The following is a 17,588-nucleotide window of genomic DNA, read 5'->3' on the forward strand; positions in this document are numbered from 1 at the left end:
TCAATGCGACCTAACCGTGACAGAACCTGAGAATTATCAAATCGTGAAATAACAAGGAAGCACTGTACTTGGCTAATATTTGCTACAGAAAAGATGTTTAGGAGAGGCAGTTTAAGACGATGAATTGACTAAGAATTGACAACTGTCACTCTATCTTTACAAGCCTTAAACATCCGTGGAGCGGTAGAGTTTCACACTTTCCCTGGGAATGTCTATGTAGTTCAAATCTTTGAAAACATTCTGGTAGAGTAGCCTACTTGGGCTTTCTAAGCCTGACTGCTGATTGATCTGTTTTTATGTAATGCATCATTACACCCTTGAGGATATCATTTGACAATGTTGTCAGGCATCATTAAAATACTCCTTTCTGACTGCCCTGGTCTTGCATGCAGAAGGCTGCAGTGACACTTGCAGTGACCTGTAACTGCATTTTGGTAACCCCGGTTTTTGCTTGATCAAAGAAAATGAAGCACCTCTCATTGAACGGCATGATGAATAAATGTCAAATTCTGCTTTGGGCACAATCATACTCCATCTACCAAAACCCTCAATAAGGTTAAATGTTCATGGGTAATGCACCTAGGGGTAGTTCACTGTTTCCTTTTTTTTCCTATAACATTTTATAAGCAGGGCATATAAAAATACAATTTTGAATAAAATGTGAATTTATGTTCTGCTCTGAGACAATACATTTGCATTCCTAGCTATATAACAGAGCCTGACGATAGCATTTATACCCTCTGCTGTAAGAAGCTTGCCCTTACAACTAAAATTGCTTTTGGGAAAGAAAATAAAATGTAAACACACTGGTTAAACTAGGGGCTAAACTAGGGGAGGCTAATATTGGACTTGGCTTTTTTTTTTAACATCAGTCTAAAACAGTTTCCAGAATATCACATTTTGTTTTCTATGTATATACAGAAAAAACAAAAAAAAAACAAAACATTATTTAAATAACTCTTGGCTTAAAGTTTTATAAATAGGGTCTGGTATATCAAAAATACATTATACAGCATACTTATAACAAGCATTTTATGACATAACATATTGGTGTAGCACGTTTTAGATGCCTAATATTAGTGGTTAGTGCATTTTAGAAATCTACTTAAACCATCCCCACAACCTGGTTCCTTAATCCAAAAACTGAGGGTATGGGTAACAGTATACCTAACTCTGACAGCTCCATTTAAGATATAGAAGCACATGTGATCATATCACCAGATAAAGAGTAATGCAAATCCAGTGCATCCTGTTTTACATCGTAATAACACAAAATCGTATTGAAGTACTACACACCACTACAGAATACATTGTTCTCTTTGTGAATTTCATACATTGTATGTGATACTCTAAAAAAGACAGGTTAAATAAAACAAACATTTTGCGTTAAGTCTCTGACAAAATTTTAGTGCAGTTTATGTAACCTTTAAAGTAATTCTATACTACCAAAATAATCCATACATGTAACATCTCCACTAGATTTCGCTGTTAATCTGTTCTGGTAATGTTCATCCTAATCCTGGCCCCTGGTTCTTAATGATAAAGTTAATACATTCTTGTCTTTCGACAAGTTTTGCAACCAGAAAAGTTTAGGGATTCTTCATATTAATATTAGAAGTTTGCTTTCTAAATTTGACCAACTAAAGGTGTGCGTGCACAGCTCTAGCCCTGATGTGTTAGTTATTTCTGAGACTTGATTAAAAAAAAACCTGTTACTGATCATGACGTTAATTTGATAGGTCACAATATGTTCCGTTAAGATAGAGCATATAATAATAATAATAATAATAATAATAATAATAATAATAATAATAATAATAATAATAATAATAAATAATAATAACAATCTTTTCTTTTTTTTATATAGCGCCTTTCATAAATAAATATTGCAAAGCGCTTAACAAAAGTGAAAACAGAAAAAAATAAAACAAACAAACAAAATATATTAAAACAGTTAGAATTAAAAATGCAATGACAGTAAGAGTCATAAGAATGCCAATTTAAATAAATGAGTTTTGAGTCGGGATTTAAAAATAGACAGAGACTCAGAATCACGGATCTCAGAAGGAAGTGTGTTCCACAGCATAGGAGCATAGAAGGAAAAAGCCCTGTCACCCACTGTATGCAGTTTAGTCATGGGAACAACCATAAGGCTGGCATCAGAGAACCGCAAAGCACGACTAGGAGTGCAGGTGGTGACTAACTCAAAAATGTAAGAGGAAGAAATACCTCTATTGGCTTTAAAAGTCAGCAGCAGGACTTTATCATCTAAGGGAAGAGGGGTTGCCATTTATTCCTAAACAACTTGAGCTACTTATAATAAAAATCCAGTTTGCTAAATATTTCCCACTAATGGTTGCTGGCAGCTACAGACCACCTTCAGCCCCGGCAAGCACCTTAACTGTATTTAGCGAACTCATCCTTCCGTACTTATATTCAGAGTCTGTTTTATCGGGAGATCTAAACTGGGATATGGTTAAACCTAATGACATTGTTAAGTGTCAGTTGGAGTCATTGAACCTTTTTCAAATTATATTAGAACCTACTAGAATTGATATCAAGTCACCTGACAAGTCAACTCTGCTTGATATCATTCTTACAGAAAACCTCCCTCCAATGACTCTATCTAAACGAAACCTAAGAAATTTTAATGAACAGGCCCTTTTACAAGACTTAGCTTTACTAAATTGGAGTAGAATCGAATTAATTCCCTCAGTAGAAGATGCATGGGCCTTTTTCAAAGACACCTTTAGTAACATCACTAATAAACATGCACTCATAAAAAGATTTAGCGTAAAACAAAAATTGTAGTAGCCCTTGGTTTACTCTTGAACTGTCAATTTTACTTTCACAAAAAAAATCAGATTTGACGAAAGGCAAGGAAATTAAAGGATCACGGTGATTGGCTTTTCTTTAGGCAAATCAGAAATAAGTGTACTCAGGCAATTAGAAAGGCTAAAGTTAATTACTATAACTATCAATTCACTACCCTTGGAAATAATCCTAAGAAATGATGGAGGATAAATCATCTTCCTCTCACTTTCCTATCTCAAGGACTTCAGAAAATGTAGTTGTTACAGATAAAAAGTTTATGGTTGATTTATTTAATAATCATTTTATTAAAGTATGTCACATATTTGATAGAACCACAGTAAACAATGCTCCCAACTTAGACTTGGTAAGATCTGTTAACACTGAACTCCCTCCTAGTCCTTTTAGCTTCACATTGCAGACCATTACAGAAGCAGAGGTGTTAGATCACTTACTTAAATGAGATCCTAGTAAGTCAGCAGGCTGTGATGAAATTTAGCATTTTTTTTTTTTTTAAATCAGAGGCTGTATCATTTCTACGCCTGTTTCTGTTTTATTTAATCTTTCAATTAAAACAGCTAAAATATGTGCAATATGGAAATCTGCTGTTGTTCTACCCCTTTTTTAAGGGGACAATAGGCCAGACCCAAATTGTTATAGAGCAGTCTCAATTTGACCTTGCTTGTCCAAAGTTATGGAGGGACTTGTTAATAAGCAGATACATTTTTTTTTTTTAAATAGTAATAACATTTTATCAGATATGCAGTCTGGTTTTCACATTGGGCGCGGGTGCATTACAGCTGCTTTGCAAGTTTTAAATGATATTATAACAGCCATTGACAAAAAGCAATTCTGTGCTGCTATTTTTATAGATCTAGCAAAGGCATTTGATTCTGTAGATCACTCGATTCTTGAGTGATCATGGCAGTGAAGGCTAATGCCCAGCCTACAAGTGTGCTGTTCTTTTGTTTAAACCTTTTTATGTTGGCCCTCGTGCCAGGTTTTGTTTGTCCCTGTTTGTTTTTGTGTGCAATAAACTTGCGCATATGCGCTTAATCTGTAGCTTTCTGTTTCTGGGTCTAATTCCTGCCGGTAGCTACCCTGCTACCTAACTGGGGAACGGCCACATCTGTGATTGCTGGCAGTTTTCTCTTTTTATCACACAAATGTTTTGCTCCTAATTTTGAGTTTCTTGACAATCTTTAGTTACAGCATAGACATGGTTTATAACTTTGGTGAAACACCCTTGTTGTAATGGAACTCTGAAGAAACAAGAAACAGTCTCCTTGGAATCAGCATTCAATATTTCCGATAACAATCTGCATTACAGAAATCAATTTAACACTTTTACATCCAGGACAATCTACGAGCTTGCACTGTTCTTGTTTTTTACAGTACAGTAAAACCGAAAGGAGCTTATTTAATCATTATTACCCAACACTGCAGGTATTACTTTCTAGATAACTGGACTGTGGTGACCGGCTATTATAAACTGAAAATGTGTTTTTGTATGATGAAGAACCGGAGGACCGTGGGTTTATTTAGAAGGTAAATAATAGAACTACACCCATATATGTTATACAACTGCATGGTGTGAAGCATTCGACTACTGAATCAAGCATGGTTATAAATACACCCCCCAATGTGGCTGTAAATTCAAAATTTCAGTTATCAGTATTATTAAACAGGTGTGGACCATGACATATATCAACACATGCAGAATCTGATATTTTCAATAACTTCAATGGAATAATGTTTATACCAGGTTTCAGAACACTTGGATAAACAGTTCTCCAGTTATATTGTAAAATCTAATTATGACTTACGTAGATCAATTCTGCTATCTCCCCTTCGCAGTGGATTTCATCCCCAGTGGGGGATAATAAACATCCTCTGCTTCGACCCACCAGCTTACCTTCTGGCATGGATTTTAAAACTATGCCAGCATTACAACCTGACTGGCTTGGATCACGCATGGGGTTTACCATGAGGTCCTTGTGAGCAGGCTCAGCCGGTTAGATACCGGATTCCTGTTCAGTAATGATCTAAGCGAGAGAATCACACCAGTCAACTCTTGATTGGTAACCAGACATTCAATAAGCAGGAGTAAGCACCTGCATTAGTTCACTGAGTAACGGGGAGGATTATTCGTTAGCTACTGTCTGTTTAACTGATCTTATCAACACAGGCTCTTTCCTTCCAGTCTATGAAGTTGTTGCTTTATTACCTGCTTTTCTGTCTAAATTTACCGTAACCATTTTTATTAAAGGCTCCTTTGCACTTGAACCATATGTTTAAATGTCTCATAAAGCTACTCAAACACCCTAAAATACTTTTTATAACGTATGTGTCCATTTTGTTTTAGTTTGGCGTCCAGTCATCAGCTGTCTTGGAACAAGTTCCCCTGGGAACCTCAGTAGAAGGGTTGACAGGGAGGGGGTTAAATTCCTCCCTGTCAAAACACATGGGAATGTGGCTGGAGCCGTTAATTGAATGATTAATGATTAATTAGGCTGCAGCCACATGTGTATAAAAAGGGTGATCATGGGTGTTAATTTGGAGTTAATGTTGGTTATATAGGTGGAAGTATGTGTTGCAGGTCGTCTTTATGGCTGTGTTTTTGTAGTTTTTGTTTTGGCCCTTGTGCCATTTATTTTTGTTTGAATGCGTTTTTTTGTATGCACTGTATTTGTGAATTAAAATTGCACATTGACGCTAAATTTGCAGCTTTCTGTGTCTCTTAGTCTCTCTACCTCCCCCTAACAGCTTGGCCATGTGTCTATCCTGTCACACTCCCATTCAGAATGACATATGAACATTCATGAGATACAGCAATGTCTTACAGTCAAGATCAAAGTAGGACAAAGCCATCATGGCCACTGGAAACTGGAAGTGTAACGTATGAACTCTATGGAATATTTAACAAGAGCTTCTTCAATGAAGCTGGACATACAGTAGAATATGTGCAAAACAAAGTGCAAGTGGGTGAAGTGTGAATTAGACAAGAACCTGCACTTCATTGTAATATATATTATATAATCAGTCCCACATACGAAGGACAGGTCTGAAATATTAATATCTATTATTCATAAGGGGACCCCGTAGTTCATCTAGTAAAAGCACTACCGCATGGCTTGATTTTCCTGAGCTGCTGGTCTTGGCCGGAGCCCCACTGGGAAAACAAAATTTGCCTTGGCGCCAAGATTCAGTAGCTTGGCAACATTTGTTGCTTAGCTTTGGAAAGAGGCAATTGGCTTGACAGTGGAAATGGAGGGTGTCTATAGATCTTCTGTCCCCATGGTCAGAAACTGGGTTGCAACAGTGAGATGACATTCAGAATTTCAAATCTGGTAGAAAATGGTGGTAAAAATATGTATCAGCTATGGCATTAAACTACTGTAACTCAAAACAATCTGTTGACATGGTTCCCAGCATCACAATATGCTAACAGTTTTGGATAGTTTAATTTTAAGATATCCTGTACCACCTCACAATCTCCACATTCAGGCTTTCAGTTGGCATCTACATCTACTCCCATTCAACTGTCTTTCAGTCCTGTACTGCAGGGAATTCACAAGAACACAGGTGGTTGCAATTAATTGCTCTCTATAAAGATGGGGTAGCGTGCAATGACGTAACAGGCAGGACATTTGTCAGTTGAGCTGTGAGTGCACTTCTCTGCTCTTCAGCACAGTATCTCTACAATTAGCAGAAGAGTTATGACTGCATTGCTTTTTTTATGGAATACAGTTGACAACTGCAGCATTTTTGGGTTGGTCAGCTGTAATGCACGTCTCCATTTAGCTCTAAATTTACAGTGTCCACACAGCTATGTGGAGTAATAAAATTGGCTTCTTTGGTGTGCCTACAAAAAAATCAATAGGCTAGCCCTATAACCTTATCAGTAGTAGCTGATCAGCAAAATTCTATGAAGGAAGCTTGACTTCCTTCCTATTCTTAGTATAGCAATTGGCAGAATACCTAAATGTCTGAATTAATTAGACACTACATATGTAAAAAGCCAGGTACAGAAGGTAAAGCATGTTCACACAGATAAGCCACATGTAGCCTATGTAGCACAAATTAATCGAGAACATCACAATGTACCTAAAATATCACACTACGAACTGACACCCCCTGCTTAGAATAAAATTAACTGTAGTATATGAGGGGTCCCTGAGTGGCTCATCCAGTTAAAGCACTGCCGCTGGGAGAGCAGGATGAATCACACAGACTGACAGTGCCGGTTCACGTCCAGGCTGTGCAAAGAGGCCGAACTTTGCTGGGGACTCCAAAGGCGGCGTCACATTGGCTCTGATGCTCCTGGGGTGGGGGATGGGAAACTGGCAGGGATTCATTCTCCTCATCGCACAACAGCAAACCCTACTGGCCAGACACCGAGCACATTCAGAGTAAAAGCAATTCTGGCTTTCAGGGGACGCTCACACACCCTCAGAGCATCTTTGCTGCTGTGGGGACTTGCTGCGGTGAGGAGAAAAAACATAACTGGACATTCCAAATTGTGGGGAAAATAAATAAAAATAATAACTGGCCACTCTAAATAATAAATAAATAAATAAAAAGTATGTATCTAAATGAATAAAAAAGATAACCTGATGAAATTAAATAATTAAGCTTTATAGACTACAAAGGAAGCATCATTCAAGGACCACCCAAAGTCACTTTAACTAGTTACATGTAGACGCTGTCAATATGTTTCCCTTTTCTATTACTGAGTGGCTGTTACAGACACACGTCACTATATACCAATCACAGTGGCCAAAACATGATTTAGCCCATGCGTGAGCATACAGCAACAACATGTAATGCTTTTTATGACGTGAACCAATACTACATTTAACCTCGCTGAGACACCCAATCAGAATCGTCTCTGCAAAGTTATTTGTCTCACTAAGGTTCAGAGCAATGCACAGGAAAGAAATTTAAACTTACTCTGGCTGGCTACGGCAACCTGATGCTCAGCGCTTCTGCAGGGAACACACTGAGAGAAAAGCTGCATGGGGAAATAGGGGAAAAGAAAGGGAAAAAACAGTTTTAGTTTATAGTGGGATTTTTTCAGGCTGAATTGCACAGATGTTTTGTGTATATATATATATTGTGTATATAAATATAAATATATATATATACTAACACATATATCTATATACTATATATAATATCATATTAACTAGTTTGAAAAAACATTCTTCGGATAATGTTGGTACTACTTTCAAACTCTGGTTATGGCCTATTTACAACCATTTGTTTTTGACAGACCCTTGTGCCAGTATGTCAATTACAGCAGTACAGCACACCACTAGATTGGAATGTAAGCAAAGACAAATTTCAGTCCATTTAATATGTCTATCTTCAATATTTATAAATAGATATAAAAGGTCACCATGTATAAGGCCTTGAGACTGCTCATTATCTGTGACTTTAAAAGTGAGCATCAACAAAGACACCCAAGTTAAGTGACGTGGTCTGTATTGATGACAACACTAATAACCCTGTCTCTTTGTGATCCTTACTCACGTCAGCTATGTTGTTTCCATACCTTAATGGCCCAACGCAGTTGCAAAAACTAGATGGCCCTCCATGTTTTAATTTATCTTGTATATATAAGTTGAAACAAAGCGAATAAGTTGTAACAAAAATTAATTTGAAAACAAAAATGATTTTATACTGTTGAGTCAGCGAAAGCCTCCTTTAGCATGAACACCTCGAGATCTTGTCAGAGTTTCTACTGCTGTTGTTGCCTAACAACAACCGCTCTGCAGCCACATGACTATGAACTTTTGTTCTGTGTGTGTTCTAAAGGACCCAGTGGACCAATTGTTGCCTGCGATGGTTTTACATCAAATGTAATTGTTACAGGTGATCTGCGTCAAGCCTTGCATCCTTGTCAGAGCAGCTCTGTCACTCATGTGTGCTTTTAAATTATGAAGACTAATTACTCACTGTTAGACAAGCGAAAGGAAAGAAAGACGCCTATCTCAGATAAGTATCTTGATATTTTAGAGTTTTAAATATATCAGTGTTGAATGATAAAATAACTGGCATCTGTTTATCTGGGTAAATTGTTTGGGCTTTTTTTTTTTTTTTTTTTTTTTTTTGAGTACCTGCTCAGGAGGCCCTCCCGATAAATTAATGTGGCAGCTGGGCTTAATTCTACATACACCCTCAAGAGACGCCAGCAAACCGCATGTGTACCACAGTGGAAAGACACCAGGTTTGATGGGACTTTATGTGCTTCAAGGTGTGGCCACTTGATTGGGAATGAGGGAGTTCATCTCTGTGCTAAATACCCCACCTCTCTTATAAAAGTTTACTGCTATACCATGATAAAAGCATAGCAAAGTGCATAGTAGTAAAATATTGAAAGAAAGATCATGACATAATGGTAGCGCATAGTTCATATAGTGCATCGTGGAAAATCATTTAAGTATGGTAAAGCATAGTAAATTGACAAATCTCCATGCAAATTTACAGAGGAAAAGTTAAAAGGATTGCTTTATAAAGCATTGCTTTACACACAGTAGATGGACACATCAGGGATATGCCACTGCAAACAAACATATAAAAACTTAGAAATCAAGCTTTCATTTTAAAACACATATACACTGTATTGCGCCTCTGAAAGTTTTGATTGAATATCAACACAAAATAGTAATGAGGCACAGTATTTGTTTGATCTGCTAGCAACAATTAAAAATAAAACAGGAATAAACTGACATTCAAGAGCCTCATTTGGATAGAATTGCTCAAATATTCTCACATCAGTAATTTACCCAAATTCTCTTCTACTGAACAGACAATATATATGAGCTTTTCAGGTGTCCTACAGGTGGTGTAGAAGACATGAAAGGTATCATTCAGGAGATGAAGGAGGATTTAGTTTAAATATTTAGATCAGTGACAATTCATGTCAATTGTGTATTTGATATCAATACGTATGAGGCATTTATTGTACATTTATTTAACTATCATAAGAACTTAAAGTTTAGCCAGAATCCTGAGTGAGTAAAAATGATAAATAACACCTTTTTTCAGCATACGATATTGCTGTTTGTGTTAACATAACAACTTGGGTGGAAAAATTAACATTTAAAAACATTTTTACTCAGTGACTGATACAGCTTCAGGGGTAAGAAATAATCAACTAAATTTGTTTTCCTGAAGAAGATATCTCAGGCTGTCCAACCAAGAAAATGTACAGTACTTTACCAGGAAATCAGGCAATAAATCTAAAATTCGAATCGGAATGTGGGTGGAAGCTTAGAAGTTCTTCTGTATGTGCATGAATGCTTATTTACATCGGGGATAGTTTAAGCAGTGAGCTTCAAAAATAACCACGGTAGAGGCAGCAAAAGGCGCCGATCTCTACTGCAAGGGGGTGGACGGGACGAAACGTGTGACAATTTAGGAAAATAAGGCGTGGCGTCAAGACAAATTCTTATAAACACAGATGTCGAGTACTGAAACGGTAGCGATAAGAAATGTTCTTAATGTACCTAATGTTAACTACAGTATATATTTGTTTAATTTATCATGCCTTTGAACAGAAAAGGCACAGTGCTGTACTCCCTTAACTGACTCATCGCAGTGTAACCAGGGATAACTTGTGAAATCGGTCGGCGTTAAAACACTTTTATTGCTAAAAATCAATTCTTTCATTACCTGCACCTGCAGCAGCAGGTTTCTGTGTAATAGTCAATATATCCGTCCCTGTATTAAAATAAATACATCTATTCTGTCTCCTGCTTTATACAGTTCTTTATTAAACAGTTTATCACCACTATCTATGCATAGGTTTCATATATGTTGTAGCTAGCTAGATAATACAAGTTCGAAATAATTTGTGTCGAGTCGAAATTATAATAGTCTCAGCGATTACCGTGCAAAACGATAAACTACATTTCATCAAAACATTTTTCAATCTCAATTTTGTTTTCACTTGGCGTTTTTTCACCCGCCCCCTTAAACATATTCATGTCAAAACGTGTTTAGCAAATAACAGAATATTCTTTAAGTTTCCCTGAATCATTTGTGTGTAAGATTAGCCGTTATATTTAATAAATAAATAAATAAATAAATCCTACCTCACTAACTTCTGTCAGTTTTTCACTGGCACCATGTAGTTGTTGCACGCTATTGTTATGTTTGTTTACACCTTCCTAAAACAAAACCAAGCCAGCCGTGTCAGGTTCACAGGCTTTGCGTAAAATAAGGAGGATGGAGAATCTGGTGAGTTCCAGTCCCAACAAAACAAGTACCATTCTCAATGATAAAACCGTTTAAAAATATTGTTAAGGGGTCATACATAAGTGTGTTTGTGTTTGCGTGTGTGTGTGTAGAATGTATCTTATGAGTACCACAGCATATAGGTGAGACTTGGCTTTCTATATCAGAACCGCAAGAGGTAGCAGGCGTTATCCTGGAACACTTGTATGATATTTTGTGGCAGGCTGGCGAGTGGATAGAGGAGCAGAGACAGACTGCAGTTCCAAAAAAAATAATACTTTTATTAGATAATAAACACAAAAATAAAGTGCACAAGGGCAAAATAACAGATACTTTAACACACAAATATAGCAAAAACAAAACTTACAAAAATAAGGTTTCCAGGTTGGGCAATGCCTTCACTGGATTTATCCAACTTTCAAAAATCACAAACAACAACAAACACCAACCTGCTTCCTCAACTCCCTCCTCCCCAAATGAGAAGCAGAGGCCTCCCTTTTATGTCAGGTGGCTGGGCGCTGATTGATCGTTATTTAAACTAATCATCTAATCAACCCCACCCACCTGAACACAATAAACCCAGGCAGGCAGGGGAATTTAACCACCCATCCCTGCCAATTTTTAAAGGGCAGAGCTGTGCTCTGCCACAGCTTATAAGCAAGAAAAAAACTGTAAACCACGTGTTTCTCGTAAAACGGAGTTGAGAGTTCTGTAACCTAATAATAATCCTGGACTGAATTCTCTTCTGGTTTAAATACATCCAAACAAAGGATGTCATAATTATGCAGCACTTTTACAATACCCTGCATACCTTATAAAAATCGGCGGGTATAATATTTAATTATATTTTGTGATGAGGCCCCAGCCGTGGTGACGTGAGTGGAACGTGCGAATGACCAATCAGAGAGCAGCATCTCTCCCTGTCGTTTTATAATAAAGCATAGCAACTTTTTTAGTTTGTTTTCACTTTGTGTTGTTCTAAATCCAGTCATAAAATAGGTTATGACTCACTATTGATGTTAAATGTAATATTAAATACATCAGCAGGAAATACCACATAGAACAATGTTGTATTTCTTACAGTACATTGACTGGGGCCAGGGTGAGGCAGTCCAGATAAGTATGATAATTCATACTCAAACCTTTTCTCTTTAAGGTATTGTCTTTTCAAACAAAGGATTATTTAAATATACAAATAAATACATCTGGGAGGAAGTTGCATTTCTTGCATGGTATTTTATATGATAGCATTGGTATTTGTATGATAGCGATGAGTGGATTGTCCTGAGAGGAAGTAACTTTTGGAAAGCAAAACTAGAAATTAAAATGTATTATGAACTTTCTGCCTCTGTTATGAGCAATAGCCATTTCAAGAATATTAATGCAGGTATGTATCTGACATTGTTAGGAACACCATTACTGAATTAGTGTGCCTCGCTAAATATGATGCAATACCCAAAACACCTTTCACAAGCGTGAAAAACAATCTTGGTCTTGTGAGAACAAGCCTGACTCTTCCTCCTAGGGGAAACGAGTGAGATATTGAGCAAAAACAATGGAAAATATTACACGGCAACATCCTCAGTTTAAATCGTTCTGTGTTTGAACAATTTAGACTAGCTTTAAGCATAGTGTTTTTTTTTTGGTTGTTGTTGTTGTTTTTTACAATAAAGCTGTTAATTGCAAGAAACTAAATGTAAATTTATTGAATTAAAAGTGGGTCTTAGTTGTTTGTTTCAAGAATACCATTCATTATTATGTTAATGAGACCAGCAGTGGTGCTGTTTGTTGTACCAGAAACAATGAAGCATGCATGTCACAGCCTCACAGAGCAGTTCTATGATAACCCACACACCGGTAACCATGTGATTACCTGAGAGGCTTGTTCACTCATCCAGGTGGTTGCTAAGGACAGTATTATGATTTAGCAATTCTACTATATTGCCCAGTTAAGCACCGTTGCTACTCTACAGGTTACTTATTGTGTACAGTGGGTATTGTTGGCTTAGTTAAGGTGATAAAGCATCTCTGTGCAAAGGACTACATTTTTGAAAGGATAAAAAAAAAAAATCTTAAACTTAAAGGGGTTTACTCTTTTAGTATCTGTTTTGAATAAAATGCTTTGAAGGCCCCCCACTGTATGGCAAATAACCTGCACCCTCGTGCTTCTCTCAGAGATGCATTAAATCCTTTGATCATGGAATATTTCCAAAGGGGTTCTTAAAGCTGCTTTACATGCAACATGGCTTTGCTGGCTCACTAATTAGTATACTTTCATTTGAGTCATACTGGAGTTTGCATTGAAATGTAGAAGAAAAATCAAATTGTAATAGCCTCCCAAGTGGTGCATCCAGTAAAGGAGCTCTGCGTGAGTGCAGGATGCGCCCCATATAGCCTGGACAACGCCAGTTCGAGTGGACCTGAAGTGGCAAAGTGTCAGACCCGATATAGGTGTCGCTCGCACTTATCCAGTACTGAGCGTAGCCGGCTGGGGGGGAGCCGGCTCGTCTCGGCCTGGTGTACTCGGTTCCAGCCGGTGACAACTATGGACCCAAGTAGTCAGGCCGGGACTGTTAGTGACCAAGGAGCTGCGTTCCGGACTCAATCGACTGGGTCCTCGACGCAACAGGAGGATAACGAATCGAGGACCCGCCCAAGGTACCACTTGTAGGTGACTGCACACGTTTCTAAACCAACAGCCTAAACTGCCGCTGTGCGAAGCCTCCGGGTCGCACACTGGTTTAACAGTAAGCGTAGCCACATGGGTCGAGCCAGTCGTGTCCGTACTCATGTGTCATCTATACGGAGAAATGTAGCGATTCAGCCTCGTTACTGGAAGCATGTTAGCACATAAACCTCCGACATGGTCTCTTGACACAGTGTGAATGTTATCAGGGAGGCCACGAACTGGGATTTTGGAGACCAAGAGTCACAACCTTACCTTGCCCAAGATTGAACAGAGTACCGTCTAATCAGCATACCCTAAAAAGTCACTGCACCTGCTGATGGAAGGTTGTCAGTTTTCAATCAATTATAGTGACACACCTGCCCATCAATTGTCTACAGCAATTTAGGTCGTATTATTGTTCAGTTGCCGTGGACGACTAACTTCAAAAATCGTAAAAGGTTTAGTTCAGATGTCACTATCAAATAGGTTATTATGTCATCACCTAAAACTACGAGTTATTATGAATGTCGTGGGTAGACTCTTTGTGTAACCACATTCCCACGAATAGTTTAGTTTAATTGTAATAATAATAATAAATAGTATTAGTATTATTATTATTATCATTATTATACAAGCAACCGTCGTAATCTAAGTTCGTGCTATTAAGTTGACGTTTGCGTTATAGTAAGGTAAAATTAAGGATCATTACGTAATAATATTGGTTCTGATATAGTATAAAAAAATTATACGATATTGGTCGTGGAGAGACCAAAAATGGTTACGTATATGCGACACGAAAATGGTTTACGCAATTTGATCGCTTCATTGCTTTACAATGCTACACTTTGCTATGTTTTAACTAGAAGCTAAAATGAATCAAGTTATTGCAATATTTAAATATTTTTCAATTTTTAAGTTTGGCTGTCACTTTGGTGATTTCACTGCGGCACGTCTAATAAGAAAGAGATTTGGTCCACTCTAGACACTGTTTGCTTTCATCACGGATATTATAGGGTTACAAGTGGCTATGCAGCTCATTTTATAGCACTGTTAAGACTGTTTCCATGTTTTTAATGACCTTTCTGGTGTATGGAGATAACTCCAACCAAGGTAGTGACTTCATTAGAATGTTGTCAGTAAATGAGGTCCCATTTACTGACAAATGCTACCATGGCGATGGATGGAGAACAAGAGCTATTCTTCCCTTTAAACTCAAGGGCATTACTGAGAATGATATAATGCAGTGTTGATAAAGTCAATTGACTGCCAGAAGTTTAAATACAACTCACAACTTCACAGTTTATGCAGCAAGTCTACAATAAAACAAACTCGCCCAGAAAGTTCTGGTAGGCTCAGATAATTCCCAGTCCTAATTAGTACTGTTCCTCTGGGCATTGCAGAACTGGAAGTGTTATTAGGGTCGGCTCAGTTTTCTTTCTTTTGGGAGGAAGTCGCTGTTGTAGTTGTTATTTGCTCGGCTCACAGTGCCTGTACATCTGTTCTATTCATAGGTCTGGAGCAGATGACAAAGGGCTAAAAACTAAAAGAATTTGTATGTGACACTTTGATATTTGGGCTTGTTCATGGCACACTTCACAGGCAACTGTTTTTTTTTTGTTGTTTGTTTTTTTTACAAAAATCATCTTTACTCTTTAGCCTGATGGTTAAAAAGTTGGAATTGCGATATAGTTATTGTACAATCAAGGTGACATTTGTAACCCACAGGCCATAATTTAGCCATTTAACACAAAAAACAGACACTATTTGTTTTTTATCAGGTTTTAAGGAAGCAACTGTGCATGTCAAGAATAATCTCTTAGAACTGCCTCCCTGCCTCGTGTTGAATGAGCAAAGTCAATTAACGTGCATATGTTCAAACCCTAAGGCAGCACAGAGTGCCTCCAAAAGACAAGCTGAGAGCCAAATGCAATGCTGTGCATCCTGGCACTGTGTTCTTCGTTAAACGGTATTAAATATTTTGTTTTATTGCCAGGGTTGTTCCTGGATAAATCTGTAATTTTCCTATTATCCCAAAGAAATGTGAACCAATTAGGCAAAACATAAATAAATAAACAAATGATTGCTGTTAAAATAAAACTGCTTACTTAATAGTTATTTCTAGAATTCCAAAATATTTGAATGTACCCTTTTCATAAAGAACAGGCTGATATGTGAGACACTTTCTATTGTATTTCTTAGAAATTACAAAGGGGGTTTCCTATTATATATATATCAAAGTCGCCCTCAACACCTTGAGTGCAACGGGGTTCTGGTGTTAAAAGATCCGTGTAAAATAAATAGTTATCTCGATATTACTTCTCTTCAGAAAACCAGCAAACCACATGACAGAATGCGCATCACTGATCACTGCCTCACTGGACAATAATCTCCACTTGATTTTGATTTTAGGCTTCTCAAATGGGCAGTAAATTCATAGCTACTTCAATCCTGAACCCAACTGAACTGAAGGCATCATGGGCAACTGCAAAAAGGTTTGTACACTGCCAGACTATGTACTCTGATATAATGGGATATCTAGATATATATATATATATATAGTATATATATATACTATATATATAATATATATAATATCATAGTATATCACAGTCATCAGCTTGAATTAAATCATCTGATAGCTTTCATTTAGAATTAACAGCAGTTGTAGGGGGTGTGTGTTACTGACAAACTTGTTTAATGATGAAACTTTCTTTTCTCCACAATGCCTGTGTGCTATGGTTTACCTCAAAAAACCACTACTCCGTGAATTGAACTATCAGTTCCAAAGCGGTTTTAGAATGAGTAAGCAGAGGCCATTAATCATCATTTGACTTTGAAAGGGTGGCTTCTCCATGGTGGATGCTGAAGCATACTAGTTGAGAGAGGGACTGCCATTGCGCACTAGGGCAATAGGTGCCTCTGGAAAGCAAATGAGCGCTTCACTTTCCTGTTCTGTCAGTCATCATTTTAAATATTATCCCTTGCCCCTCCACACACTTTAAGCAGAATAGAAAACAGAGCTGAACAAAATTTGATCATTTATTTTAAATTTCTTTGTTATTTTGAGTCTCTTCCATTAAAAAAAAAAAAAGTTGTATCTAAGTGGATTTACTATTAATGTTTTAATACTAATATATATATATATATATATAATAATAAAATAATAATAATAATAATAATAAAAATTAATTATTATTATTATTAATATTATGATTATTATTATTATGGTCCTGCAGCTAATGAACCATGGCTATGCAGAATATAACATTGGCTAGTCATTTTGCACATGTCAAGCCTCATTAAAATCAAGCTGCCTTGTGCCTCTGTGTAGTTGTAATTTATCTGAACATGTTGTATGTTTTCTTCTTCAGTGTTTTTGTTAACCGGTCATTCTATTCCCCTCCTCAAAGTGATTGCGGATCATTAGGTTTTAATTATACAACAAAGTACAATGAACATAATTGACTGCATTTTCAAAATCATTAAAATAAATGAATGTGTGAATAATTGTATTAATAACCAGTGTTTAACTATTTGACCATTACGTTGTCATTGTGTGAAACAGTTCAGCTGAACTGAAGTTTTTACTATCTGGTTCATAACTGGACACTAAGAAGTGTAATGAAATATATAGGGTATGTAAATATGGAACACTTTGAGGAAAATAGCCACAACTTTGTGGCCTGTACAGCTTTCCCATCACACAATCAGATGGTGTATTTGTCTAAGCCTTTTTACAATTTTTTTTTTGTATAACATTTTTTTTTCACATAAACTTACTTATTTTTTTTATTTTTTTTGGTAGTTCCATTATTAGCAATTTTATGTCTTTTGTGTCTTTAATAAAACAAAATACATCTTTCAG

The 17,588-nt window shown here is 36.9% G+C and overlaps 1 protein-coding gene across 1 annotated transcript in view; it reads right to left on the reverse strand.

Moving 5' to 3' along the window:
• LOC121320697 (fibroblast growth factor 14) overlaps positions 1 to 7,820 on the reverse strand; it is a 168,207-nt gene extending 160,387 nt beyond the window's left edge. Inside the window, exon 1 of the mRNA XM_041259270.1 lies at positions 7,765 to 7,820. The gene's annotated coding sequence lies outside the window, so the exon portion shown is untranslated. The remainder of the gene's footprint in view (positions 1 to 7,764) is intronic.
• Between the last annotated feature and the right edge of the window lie 9,768 nt (positions 7,821 to 17,588).

Source organism: Polyodon spathula, chromosome 9 (genome assembly GCF_017654505.1).
Source record: "Polyodon spathula isolate WHYD16114869_AA chromosome 9, ASM1765450v1, whole genome shotgun sequence".
Classification (NCBI taxonomy): domain Eukaryota; kingdom Metazoa; phylum Chordata; class Actinopteri; order Acipenseriformes; family Polyodontidae; genus Polyodon; species Polyodon spathula.